At 43.2% G+C, this 16756-nt stretch overlaps 1 protein-coding gene across 1 annotated transcript in view; it reads left to right on the top strand.

Moving 5' to 3' along the window:
* Positions 1-16756, top strand: part of OGA (O-GlcNAcase) — a gene marked incomplete at its 5' end in the record, with an annotated part of 1599409 nt that overhangs the window by 1255454 nt on the left and 327199 nt on the right.

The raw sequence follows: 16756 nt of genomic DNA, 5'->3' as shown, positions 1-16756 counted from the left end.
GACCCTTGTGCCTGACACCTGTGCTTTTTGGGCTTATCCCGTTAAAGGAATGAAATATCCCCACACTACATATTTCAATCTCTTGTTAGTATTCTTATGTGTCAAGACCTTTTCTACTGTAATAATGGTAGGTTAGTGCAGAATGTTTTACTGAGTATGTAGTGAGCAAACATTTGATTCTTTTCTCACAACTTTGTAGCTTTGTAAAACAGATGATGTCCTTCATTTAACTATTCCACTATTCTTTACAGTAGGGAACCCCTGCCAAGGGTGGCCCTATGTCTGGCCAGTGTACCAAAGCCTTTAGGTTGCTTTAAGGTACGCCATACGTCACATACATGCTTCCCCACATATAGGTTATAAAGATACCATCCGTATGTACCATCCTCAGAACTTTTGTTGCTAGTCCAAACGCCATCTTTTGATAGTCTGTCTAAACGCCTGCTTCATTGCTGGTTCACCAAGCCATATTTAGATAAGTGCCCTGTTGGGGTTTTTGTTGTGTTTTTTTTTTCCTTTTGTTTGTTGCTTGTGGGGTTTCATGTCATCCAGAAAGGATAAATGCTCGTACAGGAGGCAGATTCCCCATAAAGACCTCAACAAGCAGTGCTTATTTTTTCTCTGCGCTTCCCACGACCATGTGTCCTGTACCGTTTGTTAGGCTGTCATGCCAAAGAGGAAAGTCTGCTTTCCTCTTTGGCTTTATATTTAGAGAGCCAGTGTCTTAAGCTTTTAGCGAAAGACTCTATAGAGGGAACTTCCTGCTCTCAGGGTCAACAGTCCATGAAAAAGAAGGCCAAGAAGTCTAGGTCCGATTCTTCTGCTGTACCAGTTCCACCGGACATCTCTCCCAAGGCTAGCAAAACTCGAGAGGATCTCCTGGATCCTCCGTTGGATTCCTCTGCCGCGACCACTTCGGAGGCTGATATGGATGTGACCGCACGCACATCTCTGGAGGCTTGCAGATGTCCACTACGGATGTTCATGGGGAACCGCAGCTGATTATTTCTGAAGGTCCTAAGGGTGTTTCTCAGATTTTGGTTAGAGAGGAAGTTCCGACTATGATTGTCGGTGTCTGAGCCTTCTACGTTTTACAGGGCTGATGTCCCTTTGAAAAAGAAATAAGTAAAGCATGTTTCTCATGCTCCTAAGGACCCTCAAAGTGAATGGCAGAATTTCACTCAGGGTTTGTTTAATGCCCTTATGGCTTTGAAACCTCCTCAAGTAGTTTATGTTCCTGCCCCACCTTGGTCCTCTACTCCTTTTAAATGTCCTAGGGAACAGGATTCCTCTGAGGAAGAGGTGGATTCAGTTGAGGAATCCCTTGTTTATTCATCCCAGATTCCTTCTCCTTTAGACTGTGGTTCTGAGGAGGAGGAGTCCACTAGTTCTCTAACTCCCTTTCATGAAATTTCCTTCAAGGATACAATTTCCACGATGATAGAATTTTTATAAGTCTGATTGTGTGTAGGTTTCTGAAGTGCAGAAGAGGTATTACAAGCTGATACAAATGGACTCTCCCAGACCTTCGGCTTTCCCTCCTGTTTTTGGCTGCCTTGTTTGGATGCCTTTTCTACTGCATTTTGGGCTCCATACTCCCAGTCCCCTGCCTCCAAAAAAACCTGATAGGTTTTATAGGGTGCTTGAGGATTGCAAATTCCTTTGTAGATGTCCTTCAGCTGACCCCTCTGTAGTATTTGTGGCATCTGACGAGCCATCTGTCACTGCCTTCTACAAAGCTTCTTTCTTCTGATAAAGACAGCAGGACTGTAGAATGGCTAGGTAAGAAAGTTTATATCTCTGCTACCTTGGCTTTTAGAGCTGTCCATTATTGGACCCATATATCCATGTAGATTTTGTCTCTCTTTTTTTTCTCAGGCCTTTCAGCTAATTTCTAACCGTCCTGATTTTGAAGGGAAGACTTCTGTTGTCTCCTTGTTGTGGACTTCTTGTCAGGTGGCTTACCATTCAGTTAAGTACAGTTATGATGCAGCAGGTGTGTCTTCCAGAGCTGCTGCTTTTGGCTCTGTGATGACATATTCTTGATTTCAACTTCAACCATTTCCTAATGATGTTAAGACTAAGTTGATGGATGCGCCTCTGGATAAGTTATTTAGTGCAGCTGTGTCCCTTCAGGATATGGGCCTGGCTTTACCGGAACCTAAACATGTTTTTGTTTCTCCTGTGCCTATATTTCAAAGACATTTACCCTAATAAGCTAGCCTTTATTCATAGGCAGTCTCGACGCCCTCCCAAGGGTAAAAATGGGGGTAAACGGGCTCATTCTGCTAAAGGTACCCAGACTCCTATGAGACACAAATCTCCTTTTCCTAACAAACTAGGTGTGTCGATATCCTGTTCTCAGCCACATTCCTTTTTCTGTTTGTCTTTCTCTATCCCTTCCAGTTTGGTTAAATATTATTCAGGATTCCTGAGTTCTGTTAATTATCCGCCTAGGGTATTACATGGTTTGGAAATCTCTCCCCCCCCCCCCCTTTCTTGGGCATTCCCCAGCCCCCTCATTAACAGTTGGCTTTTTTTTCAGGGGTGCTTCAGGATCTTTTGACTAAGGGAACTTCAGAAAGTTCCAGTTTCCCTAAGGTGGAAGGGGTTTTACTCCAGAATGTTTTTGGTTCCCAGGAAAAAGGGCAGTTGGAGACCCATTCTGGACCTCCCTCATTTAAACGTCTTTCTGGAAGGTTCCCGTCCTTATGGATGTTGTCCCTTCAGACTTTCTCTGTGCTGCTTCCTCAGGCTTTTCTACTGTCTCTGGGCCTAAAGGATATTTATCTTCACATTCCTATTTATCCCCTTTTCAGGAAGTTTTTACTTTTCTCTGTTGCTTCCTGGAAGTTTCAGTTCTCTCCTTTGCCCCTTAGCCTTTCTACTGCCCCAGGGGTATTCGCCAAATGCCTCGCTCCTGCGATTGCTTTTTGCAGGCTAAGGGGGATCAAAGTCTTTTTCTACTTAGACGATCTCCTGCTTCAACCTTCCTCTCCAGAGATTGTACTGCACCATCTTCCTTTTGCCATTTCCCTCCTCCTGAAAAGCCTGGGGTTAGCTATAAATTTCCAGAAGTCTTTTCTAACTCCTTCGCAGGATCATGTATTTCTTGGGTGCAGGATCCAGACCATTCCAATGATGGCATCTGTGCCTCCTCCCAAGGCCTTGCCTCTCATTTCTTTCTTTCAATCCCTTCTACTTCTGGCCTTAATCAAAACAAAGGAGTTTTTGATAGCTCTGGATTTTATGGCCGCCACCATTCCTCTGCTTCCATTTACCAAACTCCACATGAGAGAACTTCAGTGGTTTCTGAAGTCAGTTTGGCTTCAGTATTCTTATCCCCTGGACTTGGTTCTCTTCTTCCATGCCTCAAGATGAAATTTCATTGATGGATTCAGCAGTTGACTCTCAATCCAGGGCTCCCTTTTCGACCCCCACTTCCTTCTCAGGAACTGTTCACAGATACTTGGGGCATATGGGATTGGGAGCATCCTTCAGCTCTCTGAAGGTGCAGGGTTTTTGGTTGCCTCAGCAAAGGAAAGACCACATCAGTGTCAGAGATGAGAGCACTTCTGCTGGCTCTTCAAACGTTTTAGCCTCTCTTCTCCCCAAGGTCTCTCAGGGTGTTTGCAGACAATACAGTGATGTGGTCTGTCAACAAGCAAGGGGGGACGAGGTCTTATCTCCTCTTCTAGTGTCTGAACCAGCTGTCCAGTATCTTGTGACACTTCAGTTTATATTCCTTCAGGTGCGAACATTCTGGAAGACTGTATGAGCATGTCCATAACACAATCCCATGATTGCATTGCTTCACAGGGATGTGTTTCTGGACATGTGGGCTTCCAAGAACAATGCTGTAAGTGAGGAGGATAAATAGTTTCTTAAAGGCATCCTTCATATTAAGCGCACTGGGAAGTCCCTCCCTCCTCCCTAGAATCTTAATTTTGTTTTAGAACATTTGACCTAGATTCCTTTTGATCCTGTAGCTTTGGCTGCTTTACAGCAATGCTCTTAGAAGACTGTGCTTTTGTTAGCCCTTGCTTCTGCCAGACCGATGTCTGAGCTTCAAGCCCTTATGGCTTGTCTTTTGTTTTTAGTGTTCCATAAGGACAGGGTGTCCCTTCGTACTAATTCTTTAATGCCTAGAGTAGTGAATAAGTCATTTCTTAATCATTCTGGTAATCTGCCCACTTTTTCCCCTTCCCTGCAATCTGCTAGTGAGACGGTGTTGCACACTTTGGATGTGCATAGCTCAGATTTTATTTGGGTAAGACAAAGACTTTTCATAAATCTGATCAGCTCTTTGTTTCCTTTCATCCTAGATCCTTGGGAGTGTCCGTTTCCAAGCAAACAATTTCTTCTAAAGCCATTTCTGTTTGTTATGCCTTCCATGGCAAGAGCCTTTCTTCTTCTGTTAAGGCACATTCTACTAGGACTTTGACTTCTTCTGGTGCTTTATTCAAGTGTTTGGATACTAATTCTGTTCATGAGGCAGCTACCTGGACTTTTGTGCATACGTTTACCAAGCACTGTAAATTGAATGTGATATCCAGATCTAGAGCTGGCTTTGCTAGGACCATTCTTAATGGGTTCCTAGAAAGCTCTGCAAGTCCATCCTCCTCCCTCTCTTCTTCCTGAGCTTTAGCACTCTCCCTATTGCAAAGAATACTGCAACAGTGAAATAAAAGGACGTAGTATAGTTGTGTAAGAGCTTACCATAATGATAGGTGTCCTTCTCTTCACTGTTGCAGTATTCACTTCCTCCCTCCTTCCCGTGGTTCTTTTCTCCTCTGGATGTACTGGTTACCCCCCTTTTTGTTTTCCCTTGGACTGGCATTCCTACTTGGGGCTATATCAGTACTGAGGATGGTATGTCCGCATGTCACCTTTATGCCCCATGCTATATGCAGGGAGCATGCATGTGACATACAGCGTACGTTAAAGCAACCTAAAGGTTTTGGTATACTGGCCAGATATTGTGCTACCCTTGGCAGGGGATCCCTATTGTAAAGAATACTGTAACAGTGAAGAGAAGGGCATCTACTGTTGTGGTAAGATCTTGCACAACTTTACTTTTTATGTTCCTCCTGTGCATGTAGATAGTGGGTCTCAATTTTTCTGCTTTCCCACTGTTCAGCTAACATGAGGCAAATGGTGATCTGAGTTGTATGATGGGCATTATAGCTGTTGTATCATTTGGGTTTACCTTTGTGCCAAATTTTCCACAAGTACTGTGCCTTTATTTGTGGCCCTCTACCAGTTCCTTTTGATGTGCTACTGATGCCAATTTTTTTTTTGTTTGTATTTTTTTAACTTTGTTTAAAGTCGTTTTTTTCCACACACAAGACCATGGATGTGTAACTGTAAGATTCCTCTCACTCACCCCACCCCCCAAAAAAAATCAGACTCTGTGAATTGTATTGGATTGAAATCTTCCAGTCCAGAACCAAACGATTAAAAGTCTTAGAATATATTCTTCTGAGAAGGGAAATCTCAAGACCATAGATGAGTCCCTGGAAGAAGTGTTTGTGGTGTGGGGAAGGTAACTGTAGGAAATGTTTTCTGCAAATTAGTCTTCAGTTTACAAAAATTGAGACTGAAATTTTAAGTAGTATTTCTTTATCTTTTGACCATGGTTGTCCCACTTAAGCTGTTAGCTTGTCTTCAGGGAATACCGGTGGTATTGCAGTACTAGAGGAGATTTAGCCAGGACATTGGGGAACTTCCCCTTCTCTTTATCTGTAGGTGCAGTTGGATCTTTTGCATCCACCTGAGTTACAACCAACTAAAGCAGATGGGACTGCTGATGTCTCCTCTGCAGGACAGCCTAATCAGAAGTGCACCTCCACACAATGCTGCACTGCTAGTGAGAATACTACATGTTGTGTAAGTTGTACTTAGTATAACAGTAGATCTGAAGTAGGAACTAATTTGTCAGCAACCTTTGGGATACGGATCCGAGCCGGCAACTTTTTATCATAGAATAGATCTGAGCTCCTAGCTCCTCCCCTTACCCATAATCCCCTGCCTACCCTAACTGACCTCAGATCTAGTTTGCCGCTCTTCAAGCAACAGCTAGATTCCAGAGCTCTTAGCGTTTTGTGAGGAAAAAAAGGTTTTTCTTCCATCTTTGAGTGAGTGATTGTGTGTGCGTGGTAGGTTTACCCTTAACACTAATCTTATTATTATTTTAGCTTTCAGCTTAAATTTAATTTAAAGTATTTCTTCCTCCCCCGCTGGTCATAGCGTGTGTGTGTGACTTGAGTGTTAGGGGCCTAGTGAGTGTGCTTTACTGTAGTAATGTCGGAGGCCCCTAAAGCCATTTTTTTCGAAATGCACCAAGTGTGGTCAAAAGCTTTCACCGGCTGATGGCCACACTCGGTGCGTTAGGTGCCTTGGGGTTGAACACCTCTCTTCGGGGTGTGCGATTTGCGCGGCGTTCAACCCCAGGGCACTCAAGGATCATAGGTCGAAGCTAGTCCTGGCGGGCCTTCTACCCCCAGACTCTGCTTCGGCCTCCGATACTTCGGTGCCCGCTGCTCCCCTGGTAGCGGTCACTCCTGCCTCCCTTCCTCCGACCGGGACTCAACCTCCCGCTTCGGCTCCGGAGGCTAGGGAGGCCAGGAAAGAGAAGCGGCGGGAGAAGCACCTTAAGCGGCGGGCCGATGACTCCTCTTTGGCCCCGCCCGCCAAAAGGGCTTCTCCATCCAAGTCTTCTCTATCTCCTCCTCCTCGGATCCGATCCCCTTGCTTCTCCCCGGGACCCGAGGAGGAGGCGATCCGGTCCCCGTCGAGGTCATTGAGGCGACACTCCAGGTCTGCCTCAGTGGCCTCTTCGAGGTCCACTTTTAGCATGTCTGATGCGGACATGGACCGGATGATGAGGAGATTCATCTAGGTCCAGATGCAGATGGGAGTGCTCTTGCCCCCCCCCCCCTCTGGGGGGGGGGGAGCTCTACCCCTTTTTTCACTCCTATAGCTCCTTCTCTGACCCGCATTACGGGTTCGGAGTGCTCGGAGCCGAGCCACGTTGGATCCGGGGGTAGGTCGGAGCCGACCGTGCTGGGCACGTCGGCCCCCTCGAGTTTGTCGGATCCGACCTCTCGGAGCCGTGGGCGAGCTCCGGATCCGAGGGATTGATTGTGCTTTCGGCCGTCCGGTTGGAGCACACTGGTCGCCCGGATCCGGCGTTCGGCGCGGGTCGATCCCTTCGGATCCGAGTGGGAGTCGAATCTCGGATCCGTCAGAGAGCGGCTCCCCCTCTGCTTTCGCTGCGGTGGAGAGGGCACTGCACTGCTAGTGAGAATACTACATGTTGTGTAAGTTGTACTTAGTATAACAGTAGATATTTTAATTCTCGCTGCTGCATTAATTGCAACCTCCCTTCAAATCCCTTTTACTGTAGAGTTAGTTGTTGAGATAGAAAGTTATGTTTATATATTTTTTGTGTTTCAGGGTGAGCAAGCTTCCTCTCTCTGGGCAAGAAAGTCCTGAAGTTGTGTACACTCCAACTGCTGATTCCCCTCCAAGGGACTATCCATTTGGCAATTGATATGTAGATGTGGGAGGGTGCCAGAGTTTTTGAAGACTGGCTGGTTGTATTTTAGGCAGGATGCAAACCAAATAGCCAGTGGCTACTGCAGTAGGGAGAATTTCAGCTATCTGCTGTTATGGTAAGTGTGACTTACACAGCAGTAGTTTCCCTTGCATAATATTTAGTCTGTGTAGCCTGCAACATATCTGAAGGTTCCAGGAGACTTGTGACATGCCTGGCTCAGGCTGATTTTGTAAAAGTCACCAGTGCAACCTTTGTGGATTCCTTTTATTTATTTATTTTAACTGGACCCATCTTTTTTGACAGTGAGACCACCAGATGCTTTAATGGATGAGCAAGGCAGAGCCCTCATGGCCATGAGAATGAAGTGTCATCCTCTTAAGAGAATTATGAAAGCAGAGGAGACAGTGTCAGATGCGACTTTGGCATGGTTCAAAGTTAGGGAGGTATTTTTGGCCTTCAGCCTCACCACAACACCCATGATGATCAAATGAGTAATGATGAGGTGGTACAGGTGTATACGCAGGCATGAAAAGTGTGCACGTTGTTTAGGCCTTTATTATGTCTGCCATGTAGCGTCTGTGAAATATTTAGGTCCAAAGCTACTAAATAAAGGCTGGAGGGATACCATGCTTGCGCACCTAAACCCAAAAAGCTAATGACCTTCATCTGTCATTCCTTAATGGCATCAGACAACATTAATTCAAACTTCCACCATCAAAAGCTTTGCTCTAGGGTTGAGGAGTTGAAGGCTGGCCCAAGACCTCTCTGAGGGTGCCAGTAACTTGGTGTCACTCATTCAACTGCTAGGGCTAGCATCTATGGAGTTGCCTACACCCTGATGAAGCCCCTCTGGAGGCTAGCATGTCAACCAAACTGAGGTATGTCTCTCCATACTGAGAATAAAGACGAACTCTCCAAGGCTGACCCTGTTCACAACCCACAGAGGTGTCTTATGGTTAAGCTAGAGAAGAAGGTTTGCCTTTAATGTTGGATGACTATGAATACACAGCTTATTTGAGGGACCCCCAGGCTTGGTGGGAATTGGCCTTTTGTCAAAAGTCCTAGGTCTCTGAGCCTGAGAGATCTCAGCTGGTGGTCATGTCTGTCTCACCAATAGTAGCACCAAACTGGTCCTCACTTGCCCATGGCTTCTTAACACCTTTGCAGGGCTCTCAATCAGAACATGCCAGATGGACTACTCTAAGTAAATGCCTTCGTAAGAATAATAAGTGGTCACCAGTCTTCCTTGTCATAGATTCCATCGAATCAGATTTCATCCAGGAGGATAACTACCTAGATTCTAGGTCAAAACCCTTGCTGTTCAGAACTTTGTTCTCAGAGTATAACTTACTCCAACTTATTTCTTAGTGACATGTTGGCTAAAAGCTTTACATGATACTGTATAATTTCTAGGAACTTCTATAGTGACCTTTTGACTTCTAGCTTTGGCACTGGGGAAAATACTTTGACTTTCACTGAATCATATTCCAGACCCTGGACTTGCCATTTGAGTTGATATTTGCATTGTATTTAGCATGAAATTATCTCTGTGTTCAGCAACTGTATTAAGTTCTTGCCATGCTCAACAGTGATGGATCAGGGGACAGATCAGTGATGTTTATTGCTATTATGTCTGTTGAGTGTAATGGTTAAGGTGTTTACCATACAGACACAAGGTGTAGGGTTTGTCACATGGGTTAATTGGCTAGGCTTAAAATGGCCCAAAAGGGCAGTTAGCCTAGTACTAACCGGTGAACCTAATGCATCTTGCAAGGCTTCATTTGCATGGTTAACCGCTCTGGAATACTTACAGTACTGATAAACTAAGTGGATATCTAAGCAGTCTTGTACCTTCCTAATGTGTTGAAGATGCACAGTTCGGAGCTTTTTTGATGTAGCTTTATGTGCTGGAAACCTTGGCTTTCATCAGTTGTTGTGAAAAAAAATAGTTGGCATTCTTGAAAATGCTTCAATTTATGAAAGTAAGTGTAAAGGTGATTAAACATTGACTGTACTTGTCACCTATTTTGTTGGTTGTGTTTGCTTCTTGGTGATGCCTTCATTTTCCATACACTTTAGTTCCTTTTCATTTTTAATTCAGTTATTTAGCTAGGTGCATGCATTGCAGGAACTGCATCAGGTTTTATTTATGTATGATTTTCGTGCAGTATTCCTAAGTCTGTGAGCACATTAATACAGGCATAGTGGATATTGCTGTGTCTTTGCACATTCTGTAAAATTTCTCTGAGATTGTGATTTATTTTGAACATTTGCAGTCGTTACCATTCCTGTTGTCTCTCAAACACAGTCCAGAGTATTAGGTGAATTTATAAAGTGCAACTATATAAAACAGAGTTAGATGGTCACACTGAAAAAACAATCAGAAAAAACTAAATGAAAACAAAAGGTCACTCATTGGAAGTTCTAGCTTGGCTGGAGTTTTCATTTAGTTTTTTTCTGATTGGTTTTTCAGTGTGATTGCCTAACTCTTTGCACAATATCCCAAATAAATTAAAACAAAGAGACAGTCGCACTGAAAACTCTATCAGAAAAAACTAAATGAAAACTCCAGCCAAACTAGAATTTCCAGTGAGTGACCTTTTGTTTTCATTTAGTTCTTTCTGATTGGTTTTTCAGTGTGACCATCTCTTTGTTTTAATTTGTTATTTGGGATACTGTGCAGAGAGTCTCACTGAAAAACCAATCAGAAAAAAACTAAATAAAACCTCCAGCCAAGCTAGAACTTCCAGTGAGTGACCTTTTGTTTTCATTTAGTTTTTTTCTGATTGTTTTTTCAGTGTGACCGTCTAACTCTTTGTTTTACTTTGTTTGGGATATTGTGCAGTCACCCTATTGGTAATGGACATCACACACACTGCTTATGCTATGCTGACGAGGTCATAAGGCTGAAATATGCATATCCATAGCTAGTGGGGTTTGGCTTTATTGGCCTGAAATTGTCCATTAAAAAACACTTCAAATGTAAAAGTCATGGGCAATCAATCGCCATATAGCTGAAACACCTGATGTTTATAGGTGTCATTTGCATATATTCCATGTGCCTCTGTTGCAGGTGGTTTGGGAGGTCACTCATTGGAAGTTCTAGCTTGGCTGGAGTTTTCATTTAGTTTTTTCTGATTGTTTTTTCAGTGTGACTGTAACTCTTTGTTTTAATTTATTTGGGTTATCGTGCAGTCACCCTATTGATAATGGACATCAGCTAGGTATAACAACCCTCTGTTTCTTTTGCTTAGTCAAACACACTGCTTATGCTATGCTGACAAGGTCATAAGGCCATAATATGCATATAGATAGCTAGTGTGGTTTGGCTTTATTGGCCTGAAATTGTCCATTAAAATGACTTCAAATGTAAAAGTCATGGGCAATCAGAATCACCATAAAGCTGAAGCAGTTGATGTTAATGTGTTAGTTTCTGAATTAATGGTGCTGCCCAGTGACCAGAACATATTATGTTCACATGTTTCAAAATAATGTACTTCCAAAGCTGTAAAAGTATCTTCTGATAATGTTGCACTCATGTCAAGTATTGAAATTCCACAGTCTGTCCATTAATTTTCACTTGGATTACTGTTGTGATATTCTACTAATGGGTTACCCTGTCCAAGGTAAACTGATGTACTTCAGTATACCAAAGCCAAAACGTTCCTGTTTCAACATACATCTGGCGTATGACCTCAGCCCACGGGTGTAGGGATACATCAGCAGACATATAGGTTTAAGAACTTCAAACTGTATTGCCACCAGTCCAAATGCAGAATCTTGTCTCCCATTGGTCAGAACTCTGCAGCGTAGTTGCTGCTACTACTGTCTAGACTTGTTCAGATAAATATCTCTTTGGAGAACCTTCTTTGTTATTGTTTTTTTACTTAAGATTTGCTAATGTTCACTGAGAGGGAGAAATGTGATCATGTTTGGCATATCCCCTTGTAAAGACCTCCACTCCCAATATCTGTTTCATATAGCGGATGAACACAATTACAGAAACTATAAAATCTGCCAGTCATTTTTTCCAAAAAAAAAAAAAAATTTAAAACCAGACTTTTCTTCCTCAATACTTATGAGCCAGCATCTGAAACGTCCAGTGCAAAGCAAAAAAGTAGAACCCTTGTCCTCCCACTCTTGCACAAAATCGATGGTCATGAAACCAGGGCCTGGATTTTCAACTACCCAGTCTGATGCATCAGGAATCCACTGTACATGCAACTCCTCCTCAGACACCTGCTACGTGCTGCCAGTGTGGTATCTGCTACCCTCATGTCCAATAAGACTGAGCTTGCTGCGACTGTAGAGAAGGGGAAACCTAGGGTGATCATCTCGGGGTGAGGGCAGATGGAATACTTAAAGTTCTTGTTAAGGAAGAGGTAATAGGAACCTTAATAAAGGTTTGTCATGTTCCAAGCAAAAGTGCTTTGTTAGGATGGACATCCCACCAAAGAACGAACAAAAGTTTCTCCCATTTGAATCTCTCAGGAAAAGGAATGGCTTGAAATTTCACAAGGCCTATACACGGCCATTTTGTCCTTGAAAGCCTCTTTCCTTTCCACTCCTTCACAAGACCTCTCCACCTTCTCTGAAGAGGCAGCATGAGTTCTTGTCTGAAGAGGAGGTTGAGGATGACTGATTCAGGTGAGGATTCATTTGCATGCTCATCTGAGATTTCTTCCCCCATGAAGCTTGCTTTAAATGATGAAGACACCTTGTTCCCCTATTCCCCCATAGAAGACAATTCCTTTGGAAAGACCATCACTTTGTTGATGCAACATTTTAAATGGGAATTCAAGTAAGTTACTGACACTCAGAAAAAAATACTATGATTTCCTTGATGTAGGGGCTCTTAAACCCACACCTGTTAAGTTTTGGAAGCCTTCTTGGATTCTTTAGCATGCACTTCTACGTCCCCAGATTCTCTGCCTCCAGCTCCTAAAATCCTGATAGCTTTTATAAAGTCCTTGAAAATATGAAGTTTCTTTAGAAAAACCTGTAGCAGACCCTTCAGTTTTCTCTGTCTCCACTGAGAAGTCCATTAAGCTTGTACCTGCAGCTAATGCGTTGCCATCAGACAAGACAGTAGGACCATGGACAGGTCTGGTAAAAGGTTACACACCTCTGCCACCTTCGCCTTTAAATTCTCAAATGATCAAACACAGATGATAGAATACCTTTTTATATGCATTCTAGGAGATTTAAATAAAACTGAATAATTTAGCGAATTCAACAAGTAGTGTCCATGTTCAGTCAGGGTACCCACGCAACTTGACATTCCATTAAATGCAGCTAAGATGCGGCAGAGGCTTTTTCCAGGTCTGCAGTCATTAGCTCTGTTATCCACAGAATTCCCTGGCTTTGTCTTCAGTCCCACCCTGAGGATGTCAAGGGCAAGCTACTGAATTCCCCCCGTTCATAGGGATCTTTTGCTTGGCCCTGCTGCAACCAAATTATTAAAAATTCTGCAGGAAAAGAAGAAAATTCAGGATTTTGACAGATTTTTCTCATTAGTCCCTAGATGTCAAAGGAATCATCCTTCCAAGACCACTGTTCGGAGCAAAAGCACCCCCCAGCCCAATAAAAGATTTTAGCGGAATTCTGCCTGAGAATCAAAACCTGGAAAATGCTTTTTCCAGATAAACCAGCTTCTATCTACTACTTTACCCTCCCTCACCAATGTACAGACTCCTCTGAAAAAAGATTAGCTTTATCCCTCCCAGCTTGGAAATTCATCACTACAGACAATGGGTCTTGTCTGTCATCCAGCACCGGTACGAAATGCCTTAGAGGGAAACTCTCTTCAAGAGAAATCCCTGTTGCTCCTCCCAGTCAAGCTCACTTCATCCCACACCTCATCCAGGACCTTTTTCTCCCAAAGGACTATAGAACTAGTTCCACCCTAGGCCTAGGAAAAGGATTTTGCTCAAGACTGTTCATGGTGCCCAGGAGGGAGGTTACCTGGAAGCCCATACTGGACTTGTCCCACCTTAACACCTTTCTAGAAGAACCATCTTTCCAGATACCCTCTTTGCAGAACCTACTTCTTTTTATCCTTCCACAGGCTTTTCTAGAGTCCCTGTACCTTGAAGGATGCATACCTGCACATCCATATTCACTCCACCTGCAGGAAGCTTCTCAAGTTTTCTTTTTTTCATCAGACTTTCAGTTGTATGCTTTACCCTTTGGTCTGCCTGCTGCTCCCAGGGCCATCACAAAGTGCCTTGCATCAGCCATTGTGTTTTGCAGAACCCAAGGAATACAAATATTTCCCTATCTTAAACTTCTTATTCAGTGTAAATCAGATCACCTTTTTTGGATATCTTGGTCAGTCCGAAAATCAGACAGTACCTTAGACACTCAAATTTATAGGAAATTTCCCCAATACAATTTACTCCTTCATGCCAGTAGTTTCCATCCACAACATGTGATTCGGAATATACCCAAATACCAATTCCTCCATGTCAGAAGGATCTGCTGTGATACCCAGACCTACCATCAACATAGAGGATTTAATTTCTCATTTTCGGGACAGGGGTTTTCCAACTGGTAACATTATGGGGGCATGCAGTTGGGTTATGGGTCAGGATAGAGACTCTATCTATTAGAATATAGGAAGAGATCTTTAGGGAACATTTCTTTGATCAGGTTTGTAACAACTTTTGACAGAAACACCAATGCCTTTATGCGGACCATCAATAGAGATTGGAATATTTTGATGGGGGGGATGAGAGGCTAGCAGATTGTTTGGGTGACAGATGCTTTTTTTCCTTTAGGAGGGGCCATACTTTAGGTTCACATTTTTCTCATTACAAAGGAACTGGCCGTAATAGGGATTTGTATGTTCAGAGGACACTTATAGGTGACATTTTGCGGGGCTGTATGCCATGTGGGCATTGCTCACTGTTACAGGGTCTTTAAAACTACTGAATTTACCAGTCAAAACACACTAATGTGTACAATATCAATTTTTTCCAAACTGTAGCACCTCTTGAGTGATTTATTTGGCCACTTGTTCATGTTCTGCCTTTTATGTAGAGCAAACGTCACATCCGCTTAAATTTTAGAATAGGTGAACATATCAGTGATATCAAAAACAAAGGGCAGTCCAATGCACTTTTTAAACATACTCTTAAGCAGACGCATGCAACATTTAGGTTCACTACTGTAGATTGTATCAAGGGTGAATGCAGGGACAAAGTAAGTTGGCACTCCATATTAAATATTAAAGAGAGAAATAGATTATTAAATTAGGGGGTTTGTTTCCCCGGGTTTGAATGAACATTATTAAGGCATTAAGCATGATCCAGTGGGATTTTATGGTGGGCTGGCCTTATGACGTTATAAGTGAGTTTTGTGAACTTAGTATTTTTAGCAGTTCACCGACCGAAACCGTTTGGTTTAGGTGTTAATTGGTTGGTTCCATGCACCTAGGAATTTTTGTTATTGTTATGTGCTAGGATTTATGCGTATTTTTGCATATTAAACTAGTGCTGCTTTACTACACGAGGTGCTGGCTTTCTTTTTGACTTTAAACTTCTTATTCAGGCCATCTCCCAAGACATTCTTTGGCTGTTCCTCAGTGGCGCTTCTAGAAAGACTAGATTTCACAATTTACCATAAAAGTCTTTTCTGACCTCATTCAGGATATAGTTGTCTTGTGTTTCTGTCTGAATACCCTCTCTAACAGCCTTCCTTTCTCAAGAGAAAGTCCTTTCCCTGTCCAACTACTTTTAGTCCTTGTTTCCCCTAGATTCAACCTCATCAAGAGAAATCCTGAGAGTTGTGGGCTACGTGGCAGCCAAAACACCCGGGCAATAGAGGGATTTGGAAGTCTAGAGGGTGCCATGCGCCAGTGTAGTCTTAGCACGGTCACCCATTGGACTTCAGAATCCCTTTGTTGCCCTTTCTAAAGAAGGAGTTGCAATGTTGGGTGTATTAAATTCAGCTCAATCCATTGGTCCCTGTCTGTCCACTCTCACCCACCCAGGACCTTCATACAGATGCATCAGATCTAGCTTGGGGTGAATGGATGGGTCCAAAGAGTTCATGGCCAGTGGTCCCCCATAGAAATAAAGGAACACTTCAATGTATAAAAAATAAAAGCTCTTATTCAAGCCCTTCAGGTGGTGATCCACATCTGGAAACCAGGCCCACCGAGTAGTTTTACAAACTACACCACTGATGTACATCAAATGGGAGTAGGGGGACATAACGTCCTACCTGTTGTGGAGGCTAGTACTGCTAGTATGGGACCTTTGCAATAAAAATGAAGTCGTCCTTGCAATCCATTTACTTTCCTTCAGAATGCATTGTTCTTGCTGACTGACTAAGCAGATCCATGGAAGACCCTCGCGAATGGATGTTAAACAGGAAGTTTTCCTGGACATAGACCACAGATGGGGTACTCCTCAAATAGATCTTTTTGACTCCTACTAGAACAGACAATGTAAACTGTTATGCACCAGGACCACTTTTCTCCAAGTTTGGAGAGTAGATGCCATGTCTTTCATCTGGGGATTCCTTTATGCCCCCTTTCAGATCCCAAAGATTCTCTAGAAGATCCCAGTGAACAGGCCAGAAATCTTGGTTGTGACTTCCTTCTGGCCAGACAGCATCAGTTCCTCCTCTTCCACCTTTGTAGGAGCCATTTCTACATGGTACCCTACATGGCAGACTTATTCACCCAGAAAAAGGGCTGTCTGATCCACAGCAATCTGCAGATTCCAAATCTGACTCTTTGGTAATAGTCTTACTCCCTTTCAGATATGTTTTCAGAGGGTTTGTGCACCAGGTGCTCCAGGAGGCAATGTTTTCAGTCTGGTGTCTGAAGGAGGACCCTCTTCTTGTGGGTGTTCCTGTTCTGTCTTGTGAATTGCTCAAAAGTGGTTTAGCCTGTTTCTCTATCATGGCTTTATGCATTTAAACCCTCCCTTGCTTTCCAAAATTGAGGTCAAACAGTTTTTAATTGGTGTCCTTCACTTGAATCCACCTAGGAGGGCTGTTCTGCCTCCCTGGAATCTGAACTTTTGTTTTGGAAAAAAAATTACCTTACCACCTTTTGAACCAGAAGCCTCCACCTCTTTAAAATTCAGTACCTGAAAGTAGTTCTGATAGTTACTCTTACCTCTTCCAAAATAGTTGCCAAGCTACAAGCCCTAATGGCCATTTCATCTTCCATAAGAATTAGGG

The sequence above is a fragment of the Protopterus annectens genome, chromosome 14.part0 (assembly GCF_019279795.1).
Source record: "Protopterus annectens isolate FY-2018-M chromosome 14.part0, PAN1.0, whole genome shotgun sequence".
Classification (NCBI taxonomy): domain Eukaryota; kingdom Metazoa; phylum Chordata; order Ceratodontiformes; family Protopteridae; genus Protopterus; species Protopterus annectens.
The sequence above is the reverse complement of the archived record's forward strand: the minus strand, read 5'-3'. Positions and strand labels throughout refer to the sequence as shown.